The sequence below is a fragment of the Mastigoproctus giganteus genome, chromosome 5 (assembly GCF_048544385.1).
Source record: "Mastigoproctus giganteus isolate SK-2022 chromosome 5, ASM4854438v1, whole genome shotgun sequence".
In the NCBI taxonomy this organism is placed as follows: Eukaryota; Metazoa; Arthropoda; class Arachnida; order Uropygi; family Thelyphonidae; genus Mastigoproctus; species Mastigoproctus giganteus.
In genome coordinates this window covers 204,162,976-204,177,223 of record NC_143579.1, presented here as the reverse complement: position 1 = coordinate 204,177,223, position 14,248 = coordinate 204,162,976, and positions in this window count along the sequence as shown.

The window sequence follows — 14,248 nt, the reverse complement described above, 5'->3', positions numbered from 1 at the left end:
AATGATTTTGTAATAACTGAGAGTAGAGTGGAGGAAAATTGTTGCAATTGAACATAAGAAAGGCGCCTGGGCTGGATGGGATCTATCCAGTTATATTGAAGAAAGCAGCAAAGTAAACACACCCTTAGCCATAATTACGAAAGCTTCCTTGGACTTGGGGGATGCCCCCGTGAACTGGAAATGTGCAAATGTGTCCCCAATTCACAAAGGGTGATACGAGTAATTACAGACCTGTTAGTCTAACTTATGTTCCAGGGAAAATAATGGAGTCACTGGTTAAGGAAGCGATGCAGGATCATCTAAACAAGACTGCAGTTATAGTTCAGACACAGCATGAGTTTGTTAAGGAGAAGTCATCTGACAAATCTGATTGGATACTATGATGTGGTCACAAAGGAACTGGATGCAACAAATAATTTTGATATCATAAACTTGGATTTTAGGAAAGCTTTTGATACTGTGGTACACATTGTCAGGCCACACCTTGAGTACTGTATACAGGTCTGGAGGCCTCATTTTAGGAAAGATGTAGAGCTGCTGAAAGAGAAGGGCAACGAGATTGTGAGTTGAACAAAGGGTTAAAAGGCTTAAATTCTGCAAATTGCAGCTTCTGGAGACTAGGCATCTGCGAGGTGATCTAAGTTAGATGAATTAAGGCCTTGAATGGTTTGAGAAAGATCAATGCTAATGGATTCTACCTCTTGCTCAGATTACTCACCTGAGGGGACATAAATTCAAATTGAGGAAAGACAATTGTAGAATAGATGTGCAGAAATTCGCCTTTAGCCATGGGTGGTTGATAGTTGGAATAAACTTCCATCTCTCGTAGTGTAGGTGAACAATTTAAATAAGTTCAAGGCAGAACTAGACAAACATTTGGAGTGAATGTATGGGTGAAATGGATTTTTTTTGTGGGTGATGCTATACAAGCTCGCTTTCTTAAATCATACGCGTCTACTAAAGCTAATGCTAAATTTGGAATCGTCATCCACGAGGGATATGGATCCGTTCGAAAGGTTGGATGAGATGAGACCAGACATCTGTGAGGGACTTGATCGGCATAGTAAGGCTTGGATAAATTAAACAATGTGCATACTCCCCCACCACAGGTTGGTACTCTGTGACAGTATAGTGGGTTACCACTTTTCATTCGCTTGGAAAGGTCTGAGTTCCATTCTCATCTGGAGGAATTTCTTAAGTCCGCTCCAATCGAGGCTGTAGTTAGCCGCTCTCAGGCGGAGGGAGTACGGTTAGCTATTCCGTACTGAAGTGTGTGTTTACGGACCTATTTGGTCCGTAAACACACACACTTCTACACACATAATGTACTTATAAGGCTATAGGTTACACTTGGTAGTCGTTAAAATAACAATAACTATTATTAAACTAACCCCCCCCACAAACACCAAAAAGAACTGGAGTTAAGATATTTGCAGACTAGACATAAGAAAATTCTTTTAACCAACGGTTAACTGCTACAATAATTAACACGTAATTGCGGGCATAACCCATTGATCAAATAACTGATTACATTTTTGTACTAACTGAGAGGAAAGTGGAAGAGAAATTGTTGAAGTGAAACATTATTCAGAAAGGCGCCTGAGGTGGATGGGATCTATCCAATTTTATTAAGGGAGGCAGCGAAGGAAGTAATTAAGCAAACCTTAGTCATAATTATGAGAGCATCCTTGGACTCAGAGGATGTGCGAATGTGGAGATTAAAGGGTGACACGAGTAATTACAGACCTGTTAGTTTAGCTTCTGTTCCAGGGAAAATAATGGAGTCACTGGTTAAAGAGGTAATGCAGCTAGACAAGACTGCAGTTATACTTCAGACACGGCATGGGTTTGTTAAGGGGAAGCCTTGTCTGACCAATTTGATTGGACACTACAATGTGGTCAAAAAGGAACTGGTTACAAAAAATAATTTTGATATTTTATACTTAGATTTCAGGAAAGCTTTTGATACTGTTGCGCATGGAAGACTACTGTGCAAATTGGAGCAGTATGGCATTAAGGGCATATTGCTGCTATGGATAAAGGAATGGTTGAGTGAGAGAACAGAGAGTGGTAACCAATGGACACTGCTCCTCGTGGTCTAATATTATTAGTGGAGTTCTCTAGGGTTCGGCCGATTGTTGTTTTCTATATTTATCAATGATATTGATGAAGGCATATCAGGCTGAACGTCCATGTTTGCAGACGATACAAATGTTGGCAAGGTGTTTAATGACAATATGCTACTGAAACAGATCTAGGAGAGTTGGGCAGATTGGCTGAGAAACGGCAACCGAAGTTCAACATTGACAAATGCGAAGTACTGCATATGGGTAGAAGTAACCCCAGAGTAACGTACCAACTGTACACTCAGGGCAGTGGAAAATGAAAAATACCCGGGGTAATTATGCAGTCAGATATGAAGTTCTCTTTAACCGGTGCAGAAAGGCTGCCAGGAGGGCTCATTGGGTTTTGTCAATGATATACAGAAGTTTTGCAAGAGAGAGATAGGTGATTATTACATTGTACAAGGCAATGGTCAGGCTACATATTGAGTACTGCATACAGATATGGAGGCCTCAATTTAGGAAGGATGAGAGAGAAAGAAGGACAACGAAATTAGTGAGGAGAACAAAGGAGTGCTCTTACCAAGAAAAGCTTCAGTTCTGCAAATTGCAGCATATGTAAACTAGGACATCTGGAAGGCGATATGATTGAGGTCTTTAAGTTTGAATGCATTCACCACACTCAATGCTGATGGGATTCTTCCTCTGGCTCACACTATGCACACGAGGGGGCATAAATTCAAATTGAGGAAGGACGGTTGCAGAATAGATGTGCAGAAGCTTGCCTTTAGCAAGCGAGTGGTTGATTGCTGGAACAAACTTCCATCTGTTGTTGTTGTGGAAGTTGATAATTTGAATAAATTCAAGGAAGATCTAGACAAACTATTAGAGGGGATGGATAGGTGAAATTTTTTTTTAAATTTTGGCTGATGCTGTATAAGCTTGCTTTCTTGCATCATATGCTACTACGTATGCTATTATTACACGCGTTTGAATTAACCCTGGTCCAAGCCCGCATAACTGCTAAATATGGCAATGTTCTGGTATTCTCTCTCTGAATGTGTGTGTTTTAAGTGCCAAAGCAACTAAGGCTATGAGGCGACAATATATTGTGTTTGTAAAGTGTCATTGAGATCATTTATCACCCGGTGTGAGGACGATGGTTATTATATCCACCGTATTTTATTTTTTTTTTTTTTCGTCGCAGCTGTTTTTTTTTTTTTCCTCAAATGCACCAAATAATTTTTATTATTTTTTTTCTGCTTAATTTGCCATTTAATTTAGATATGGCCTTATTGAAATTTATTGTCTATTTATTTTTATTAATTACTTTTTTTTCTTAATCAGTATCACTATTTTTTTTAATCTATCTATTGTATTATTATTTTTTATCTTTCTTTTATTTTACCTTTTATTTATTTATTGTTATTTTTATTTTGTTATTAACGTTTTTTATTAATTTAATTTATTTATTCTTTATATATATATATCTTTATATTATATATATATATATATATATATATTTTTTTTTTTTTTCATAACCTGCACCACGAGTGGTTTTTCTTTTCTTCCCCCCCCCCCAATTTCTTTTTTCTCCCTCCCCCCCAAAAAATCTTTTTTTCTCCCTTCCCCCCCCCAAAAAAATTCTTTTTTTTCTCCCCCCTTCAATTTCTTTTTTTCTCCCTTTCCCCCCAGAGGATCCTGGCCCACCTTCTGGCAACACTGGGTGGATCAGCGTCTCTTTTGAGACAGTACGTGTTTTACTGGGACTGGCCCACATTTCCCGTGGTGTGGACGAGTACCCAGAATCATCTGTCCAGGTGACTGATGCTTCTGGGTAGCCAAGCGGCCAGACACAACAACAGAACACAAACATACGTCACACACATCTGGCCCATTTGTAGTGATACTGTTCTTCACAGAGATACGAGGCGGAGTTGAACAGACGTTCTAAGTGCCACCCATTACATATACACATGTCCATGTTCACATATCCACCGTATTAAACGCGGGTGGGCTCTCTCTCTCTCTCTCTCTCTCTCTGTATGTAAATTTAAGGAAGGGTTTGAAAGTCAGGATATCTGGATGGAGCAACATGACTTTTAAGGTATGCGTAGCTTATCTATTACGAATCTTACCTCTAGATCACAGAAAATTAAAACTACACGAAGTAAAAAAAAAAAAAAAAAAGTCTGAATACCCGGGAGAAAATGTGCACTTCTCCCCAGTGGCTTATCATTGGGTAACTAAAACTACATTAAAAGACATGGAAATGCGAAAAGAACCAAGACTCCTAACAGCGGACCTTTGTTGAGCGTCGTTAGTTCGTTCAAATGGTACGAGTGAAAGGAAGCTATTTAAAGTGAATCCAGTTCCCACGATGCACATGAAGCGACGAATCGGAAACCTAATATTATTAAAATGCTATATTTTCGAGAAGGTGATAGGTTAACTTAATATTAAGAACATAAAAATGCAAATTCCATCTAAACCAATCAATGGGCAAAGCCTCAACCTGTACTTCAATTGAATTTTTATCAGTATCTTAGCAGATTCGACTGAGGGAAAAGGAATATGGGTGCCCGCTGGGTCCAATGTTGAAATAATTCGTGTGAAAACTGACCCGGTGATAGTAAACTTTGGTATTCGACATTGTGGTTGATCCATATTTAACAGTGGTGCTGCCAATATACCAAGAGTCACAATTTTGCTGGAATTAGATTAAATAAGCTATATTATTAGTGCTTATTTAATCTAATCTGAATACCCAAACGTGTATTTATAGCTATTAAAGTGTGCGCTAAGTTTATTGCATGAGGAAAAAATCGGAATAATAATTTATCCCAGAAAAATGCTTTTAAGTCGATGGCCTAGTGGACTATGACACGGAGGGACTACTTTGATATTTTATATGATATACATAAAAATATCAAGATTTAGAAATTTGATACAATATATTATAATATTGATACTATATTGAAACAATAGATTATGTCCTAACCAAGCCTAAAAGGCCTGAATGAAAAAAAAGTTAATTTTAATATACATTAAGGGTTGTGCGCTGGATTAAAGTACTATTCTGCATAAGTAATTCGTGTATCTTTATTAAGATATATGTCATGAGTGGCAAACAATTTTGAAGAGGAAATTGCGAAAGCTGAATGTTTGTAAAGTACTACTGGACGTAACGGATGCCGTGGTTTATGCAATTTAATCGTGCCGAAAACGTATGGCATAATATTACCTCTAGGTAGATGCTGAATAAGCCTGGTTTCCTTGCATCGGCTTGACTTTATTAATACTAATGCTCCTGAAACTACTCCAGAAGCTTTTAGCTGTTGAATGGTAGGCCCATTTAAAAAGGATAAAAATTATTCGATGAACAAAGTATTTATTTGGTCTTATTTGATCACAGTAGAGATTGCAGACCTCTAAATTCATTTTTATGGCTAGAATCGAGAACCAGGGTGATTAAAGATCAATTGCCACACTGATTTCTGTACTTGGCCATATTGATTTCGATTTCTACATTTCTTTGGAGAAAGATGAATATGATATAATTACAAGTAACACATAATAGTCAAGAGCGGACAAGGAAGAATTATGTTATGCTAATTAATAATTCAGTCATCTGATATCTTTGTCTTTCATTCGTGCCTATTAATGATGATGGAACACATATAATTCAATTAGCAAAAATATGTACGTTTTCTGTTTTGTAGATTAGCATCTATATATGATAAACACTACCTAGTAAATGTATTGCTCTTAAGAACGGACATCGCCTTTACCACGAGTTGCCTTGATGTTGGCGCTACTTTTAAACAAATCACATCGACCAAAGGTTAAAATTTCAGTGTTTTTTTTTTTTTTTTTTTTGAAAGATGGACAATGCTAATACTGTTCAGGGAAATATTGGTTCCTCATTTGATAGCAGGTGATCATCAGTCTATAGCAATGTCTCAAACACTTCAAATAAATGGTAGTTTAATATTTCGGCGATGCAATTTGTTTAAAATTAGGGGAAATACCACGGAAATTCGTGGTGAAGGGAAAGTTCACTTTATTGAGCATTTAGACATTTACTAGGTATTTTAAACCATGCTGGCCGTAAAAACCACAACAGAGAAAGAGAGAGTCCTCATAATTTTCATAAAAAGAAAGTTTTCTTTTTATCTTATTCTATTTATTTAAAATATAGTCATATCTTTTTTTTATTTCTGCATAAGCAAAACAGTTTCTATCAAAACAAAAGGAAGAAATCAACTTGGCCCGAATTATTTAATGTTACATAAAATAATTTTTTTAAAAAAAGAAACGTCATTTCTTTCCGGCTATAGTGAACACTGGTTTCTAGTCCCCCTTGATTCAGAATGCTGACTTATGCTTTGAACTGTTAATACAGAACTGTTTTTTGCTTTGGCTGTTAAATTTCATTAATATCCCGTAGTTAACACCTGAATATTTTTCTTTAAAATTCTGCAGCGAAGTTTAATGCATCATTTCATTGATATGTTATTACAATTAGGTTTTGATGTCGGAATACATATAACTGTACATGCGCTGTAACAGTTCGATCAGAAAGTTCTGATCCCCCATCCTTTTGCTTCTTGCTGCAGGAGAACCGCATAATAGCGAATCAAAACTTCTGTGCCATTACAACTTTAAATTTCGGAGCCACCGGCTATCAATTTGTCTTACAGTTATAAAAATATTTTTTTCTGCAGTCCATTTTAGACATACAAGAAAACTAAGCCAGTTAAAGATTAACATCAGAGCGCCCAATTTCGAGGAAATCCCTATCTATGGCAAAAATATTTTGAGCAAACAGATTTGTTTAACTGTTCATGAAAAATAAAAATTAATATTTTAACTTTAAAACGCTTTAAGACTATTGTGGAAAAATAACCCTGCGAAAGTCACAAAAATTAGATACAACACACGTAATTAGATACAGAATGTCATAACATTCCTACAAAACTTTGGGAGCGTAGTGGAGATGAATAATAAAGACCCTCTGTCATTATGAACAATGGAATCATTACATACCTTATATTTTGAGAAGACCTGAAGACAATCTTTCGTCTTGCTGCTCTAGAGACCCGTTTTGGTGTTCTGGAACTTTTGTACAAGTCTTCCTGCTACTCGCTAGCCTTTCTCTCGAGCTGCAACACAAATCATCCGTTAAATGTAACCTCTGCAATCTGCGGAGAGCAGAGTGTGTTAGTAAAAGATAATTCAAATAAAATATAAAACAAATTAATATAAAGAGAAATACAATAAATGAAATAAACATAAATCAAATAATAATATACCCTTACGCTCTATAGTATTGTAAAAAATAAATTCTTTAGTAAAATGTATTACAGCTCAAATGACTACTTAAACATTTAACGTTACTTAGAAAAATAATATAAAAAATTAACCAGTTTCAATCCAAGTAAAGATTAATTTAATACATAGTTAAGAATTTTCATCAGTATCACGCACGACTTCCCGAAAACGGAAATTTTCATCATTTTCGTGTTCCTTTTTCCATAATAGTCTTAAAGCATTTGAAATTTAAATTACAAGATAGAAGATAAATAAATTTCCGTTTATTCTCGATGTCAGATGTGCATTCAATTTGTTATGACTATTTACGTGGTGAATTAGGAACTGTTAAAATTTCATTGATGCCACAGTTCCTAATTTACAGTGCATTTTTTGTAGAAAAGTACAGGTTCGAATCTATATCTTTCTTACTTGTGATCATGCTAACTAATTAACCACAGGACCACGGCTAGTCTGATAGTTAATACCTAACATTTCTTAAATCTGAGAAATGAAGGGGAAAAAATTATTAAGAAACTAAAGACGCAGTTTCTGAGAAATTATCAGCAATTCTTTTAATTTTTTATTATTAATATCTTAACCTTTCCAAGATTGCGGCCCTCAATTTTGGCTAGCAGTTGTAGTTATTAACAATCTCATGGAATTTTCGGATCTATTCATTGGGGAGGGAGGAAGGGAGAGAAAGAGATTTTGATTGACATGCACATTCACTGTAAAGAAATTTCGAATCAGAATTTTTTCTTTTCTATTCACAGGAGTAAAACCATTAGCCAATCGCAAGTGCCTTAAATCTCCGCTATTCTCTTCTCTCTATTTCCGCTCCGTTGGTTCCACTGAACAATATAATTACCTCGGATAATGAAGACTTGAGCGTGCGTACAATTACGTAAAAAATGCTGTGCTCTCTCCCTTACATCTTTCTTTATTCGACCTCTTTGGTACGTCAAGTAATGTGACCTTAAGAAGAGATAAAAGACGCTATCTATTCTTCAGACAGTTAAGTTAGCTTTCAGGATGTGAGTTATGCGGCTAATGCGGATATGAAATTCCATAGGCGCTTTCAAGGAGCCATGTCTTCAACAATTTTCTGGAAACGAAGCGAGATACAATCGTGTTGGCAGGTCAGTCACAGAAAATTAGTCCCTTCATGTAGTTAGAGATTTTAGAGGATTACAGCCTCAACTTTTCGTGGCTCATACACAGGGTATGCAGGCGCGCGCACACGAGCACACACACACACTCTCCACTCGGTGAAGAACAGATCATTAATTTATCAGAAATGTTATTAGAATATGCATTCGCCTCTAGATGGACGCACCAGAAGAAGAGTAAAAGAGCTCGTTTTATTTATTTATTTTTCGGAATAAAAGTGAAATGATAAAAGCAAACGATTATACAGTATTATGTTACATTATAGACTCACTCTGTGAATTAGTAAAAATTTACCAGTTTATAGATTATACTAGAAAGTACATACTATATAGTAAAGATTATACTAGTAAGTATAATATATACAACTAAATACAACTAAAGTGTAATAATTATTTATATATAAGTATAAATATATATATATATATACAACTAAAGTGTAATAATTCATTATTAAATAAAACAGTCAAGAGAATATAAAGGTGAATTTCTATCGTTAGGGTAATCTTCTCTGAGGGTCAGATACGATATAACAAAAGTGTGAAAGTTTCATTTTGCTACTTATTGTTTGTAAGTCTTAAGTTTGTTTATTGATTTTCAAGATTTCATTTCCAGTTGGTAAAGTGCTGCCATCTACTACAGACTAAACAAATTAAAATAAGTTGGAAGAACCCGTGAAGTATTTTCAAATTAACATAATTTTGATACTGTACATTTTTCAAAATGATTACACTAACCTCCTATTTATGAACACCATGCGTTCCTAAAAAGCAGATGGTAAAGCGAAAGTTCGTAAACCGGAAGCGACTTATCCATGGATATAATGGTGTAAACATGATGTGTTAATAAGATAAAACGTTCACTAAAAACGCATGACAAATGGGATAAGAAAAAAAATATATATATCATTTCACACATCCATTCCCTCTAAAAGTTTGTCCCAACAATCAACTACCCGCTGGCTAAAGGCAAATTTCGGCACAATCTATTCTATAATTGTTTCCTCAATTTGAATTTATGTCTCCTCAGAGTCTTAATCTGAGCAAGAGAAAGAATCCCATCAGAATTAATCCAGCTCAACCCATTCAAGGTCTTATACACCTCAATCAGATGCCTAGTCTCCAGACGCTGCGATTTGCAGACCTTGTCTTTCGTTCCCTTCCAATCTTGTTGCCCTTCTCTGTACTCGCTCAAACAACTCTACATCTTTCCTAAAATGTGTGTCCTGACCATTGCCTTATACAAAGGGATAATCATCTCCTTTTCCATACTAGCAAAATTCCTGTATATCATTGACAAAACCCCATGAGCTGCTCTGGAAGCCTGTCCGCACAATTACTCTTAGGTGCAGTAAATGTTCCGTGTTTCGTAAAAGTATTATTAAAGGAATTTTAATATTTGAAACAAATAGTTATCGTAATCTATTAACAGATGTGAAGCGTATTTAAAATTAAAACACAGGCAGATATCAATTCATGAAATACAAGCATAATTTAGTTAGTGCTGACATCTATCCTTAACCATATAAACTATTCCGTGAATTGTTTCATATATATTTTTTCACAGTATGGAAATTTTCTAACAGCGTTTATAATAGACTGACTACTGAGCACTTTTAATAAAATAAAATTTTGTTTTTATAATATAAAATTTACACACACATTTTGTCAACATAAGTTCTCTTGCTCTGTATCTTGGAGTATAAAGAGAAAATTTTGTCATCTTAAATATCAGAGAGCGGGTCGCAGTAGGAGGTCAGTCGATCTATCTGTCACTAGCTTTCTTTACACGGCTAAGTGACCCTTTTTTTTTTTTGTTTTCTTTTTTCTGATTTTAAATGATGATTGGAAAGAGAAAGAAGATTACCGAAGCGATAATAATTGCATTTTCTTAAGCGTTACTTAGCAAAAAAAAGCAAAAAAGGACTCAAAGCGATTTGTTCTCTAATGGGCGTATCGAGTATACAGTGCAGCGGTGCGGAAGAAATCGGGGCAACTATTTCTTAGAATGATAAAGGAACCGCTGGCCAGAGGCGGACGTGGACCGTATCGGCTGTGATGGTGTGCTACACTCAACTTGAAGTTCCTAATCGTTCCTTTATAAAAAGTTTCACCAAGATGCGGCTAATGAGTCTTGCAATGACTAGTTGTGATGGGATGGCATTCGAATTTAGTATAAGTTAAGGGGACAACGCACACTTCTCGATCCACAAGATGAAACATAGTGGATCTAAAGAAATATGTGTTCATAGCGAGCTCATCACAGGAGACATTTCACCAGCTGATTCCAAAACTGTTCCTGAAACTATGGTGATCTTCACAGAAGTCACTGATTATACAATAGTGACCAGTTGGAAGTCCATATCGAGATGTTCCTCTTTAACATAACGTCTTCTATGCCGGTATCACGTACAGCATTTTTATTAGCTTCCGAAATGTTGGGAGCTCTTTATGTGGAATCAATGTACAGCTTATGTGTCTGCGGATTGCGCATTTCATTGATCCTATAAAATAATTTATAACAGTGTTACTTCTCATAGTATTGCTTTTCAGTCTGGTGATGCCCAAATTCTTCCCTGGGTCCATTATTGTGATTATTCAATCTTTACACTAATGACGTAATATACGAGTATCTTCGTTTTCCCAAACAAAGATAATAATTTATGACCACGATATAATTTTTTTTAAATGTTAAGAACAATCTGCATTCTATTAACCTCCAGAAAAGAAAATGCTTTCTTTATTTTGCCAATAGGCTGAGGAAAATATGTTTTATTAATACCAATAAATTTTCGATATTATATTTACGTACTATCTTTCTTTCGTTAAACTTGTAAATACTATTATTAAGAAAAGTCTATGTGAAACTTGATTCAGTTTTTCTGCTCCTCTCTATAGCTTAGCAGAACTCATTTCATAGCCTTAATTTTTCCCATTCTGGAATTTGGATGTCTTGTGTTGAACTCGAATTCCACTGCAGTTATTGATAAAACTGGGGAAAAAAAGTTCAATTACAATCTTAAACTATCTTTTGCTGACTGGTGGAGTATGTCACTATCATAATCATATTTAAATAACTACAGAATGAAATTCTTAACAATGTGGAGACAGAAAGTAGAAATAAAATTATCTGTAAAGTACTCAATAACCTACTACATCAGTAAATGGCTTTAGCAGGAAATACATTAACTCTGACAACCACGAAACATTCACAACAGGTCTCAGCGCTGCTAATGAAACTCAAAAAGCCCTGGTGGTATTGAAGTGCATTCTTAGGGGGACACGGTGGCAAAGAGTAGTACCTCATAAGGTTCTGGAGGGGATGATGGTTCTAAATTGTCCATGGGGAGATAAATTTCGAGTCAAGCTTCTTATGTTGTTCAGCAGTCAGGATTAGATATTGGTCATTGCTGATATCTGGTCCGGACCGCCAGATGACTCGATTAGTGTGCAAATCAGTGTGCATAATCTTCACACTTTATAGTTCATCACACAGAAAAAAAAAGAATTTTGGTTAAGAAAAGCAAACTTTATTATCCATCATGGATAAATAAATCATCATTAAGATGAGGGTAAACAGATCTAACAATCCAGCAATGAAGATACCCATATTAAGATTCGGAAAATTAAGGCGCACGCAACCACGACAGACAAATATGGTGGCGGCGAACTGCGACAGAAAAAAATGGGCCCGCAATATGCGAATTAGTTGCAGGCATTCTTCCTTTAACTGTCTGTTAACTAAACATTCTGCCATCAACCTAACCTAACCACACTTACAAAATCCATACACTTTTAAACCTCTGGCCTTCCCAGCGAACTGGTAGACCCACAATGAAACAACGCAGAGATGGGGAGAAACCCTGGTGCTGTTTGACACAAAATACACTTTACTTTCTGCCATCCACCCAGTAATGACCATTTCACAGTTGAACTCAAACCACATATAAGTACACCCTTGTGGTTAACACACACTGGTAACGGTCCTGCCACACCATTCAAATGCCGTCAGGCAGGGAGGAGTTTTTACGCGCTTTTTCTTTCCACATCATAGGCAAGTTAGTCGGTTTTGGATGAGGGTTGAATGATTCCCGTACCCGGAAACTGCGGTTTTCAATCTCGCAAAAACGACAACAGAAAAATACCCCATTTACAGACAAGGTACCCTGATGCCACACAGTCTTAGTTGCTTTGGTAGATAAAATAACCACATTCTTAGGAATGGTAAAGAGAATTTTGATAATTAAGCCAATAGAAATGCTCTAGGTAATCTCGGATGGAACCCAGCAGACATCCAAATAACAATTAGTGGTAATGCTCTAAGAGGGATTAGTAAAGGAATGAAGGTGGAATTCATTCTCAGAGGTGACCTAATTGAGGTTTACCTTGTAAACCTGAATCAGGTCACCTCTGAGTTGCCTGGTTGCCAAGCTCTGTAGCCCACATAATAGGAGTCTTTCCTCATACGGTCGCCCTTCTGCCGATCTCACCATACCAGTTGCCCGTCTTTTTACCCTTTCAAGAAACTCAATGTCTTTTTTCAGATGAGATCTCCATACTTCAAAAGTATTCCAAATGATATTTAACGTTCGATAACTCATCAATATGACACCATGGGCTTTCCTGGCTGCCTGTTTACACTATTCGGGAAAAAAAACAACAACTTCATATCTGTCCGTATTGTAAGTCCCAGATCCCTTTCCTCCTCCACTGTTTTTAATTCAACCCCACCAAGTGTTAATTTATTTGGGAATTGCTATTCCCCAAGTGACCTTGCTATTCCCCAAAGTGACCTTGCATTTAGCAGCATTAAAAGATAGCTGCCACTTCACTGACCATCTTTAAAGTTTTTTTAAGTCATCCTGCAGGAGCGCTGCATGGAACTGTTCATTAACGACTGCCAATCTTCATGTCATCTGCAAATTTTTACATCACGCCTTTTATTCCTTCGTCGATGTCATTTATGAAAATGAGAAATAACGGTGGTCCAAGAACCAGTCCTAGAGGGATCTCACTCCTGACGTTACACGTCTCTGAAGAATATCCATTAATCCCAACCCTCTGCCTTCTGCACTGCAGCAACCCAGCAAACAGCTATACAGTAACCTCTCATGACGGACAGAGTCGATTGCTTTGCTAAAAAAATATCAATTACTTCAGCTACAATATACAGTATAAGGGTATTCTGTGTGATATATGTGGGGGAAAAAAATAATAATTGCCGTATTTCTATTGGCCCAATTTTAAGGAAATTTGGGAGGACTCGACAAAGCTTTTGAAGAATCATATAGAAGTCAAAGTACGGCGAGCAATAGAGAGCACCACTCCCTGTCGCTCGCCCAGTTACCCAGCAGCTGTTACAAAGATCTTTCGTACTGACCGTGTCAATATATGCTCATTCCGGATCCTTGGTCCGCTTGCTCGCTGGATCTCAAACCACGTGACTTTTGTCTCAGAAAATTCAAAGACATAGTATACTTAGGTTGTATTTAATCTCTACTATACCTAAGGATGAGTACAGAAAGGCTAGTGACCAAATTCCCCAAGAAAATGGTGCAGGCATCCGTGGAGCATGCAAATGTGAATTCATTTTCTTTCTAGAGAATTCAAAGATGAATACACTAATTATAACCACCATGTATATGGTAATCGCATGGTCTCAGAAGCTGACATATACAACTACCTTACAAACACTAACCGTAT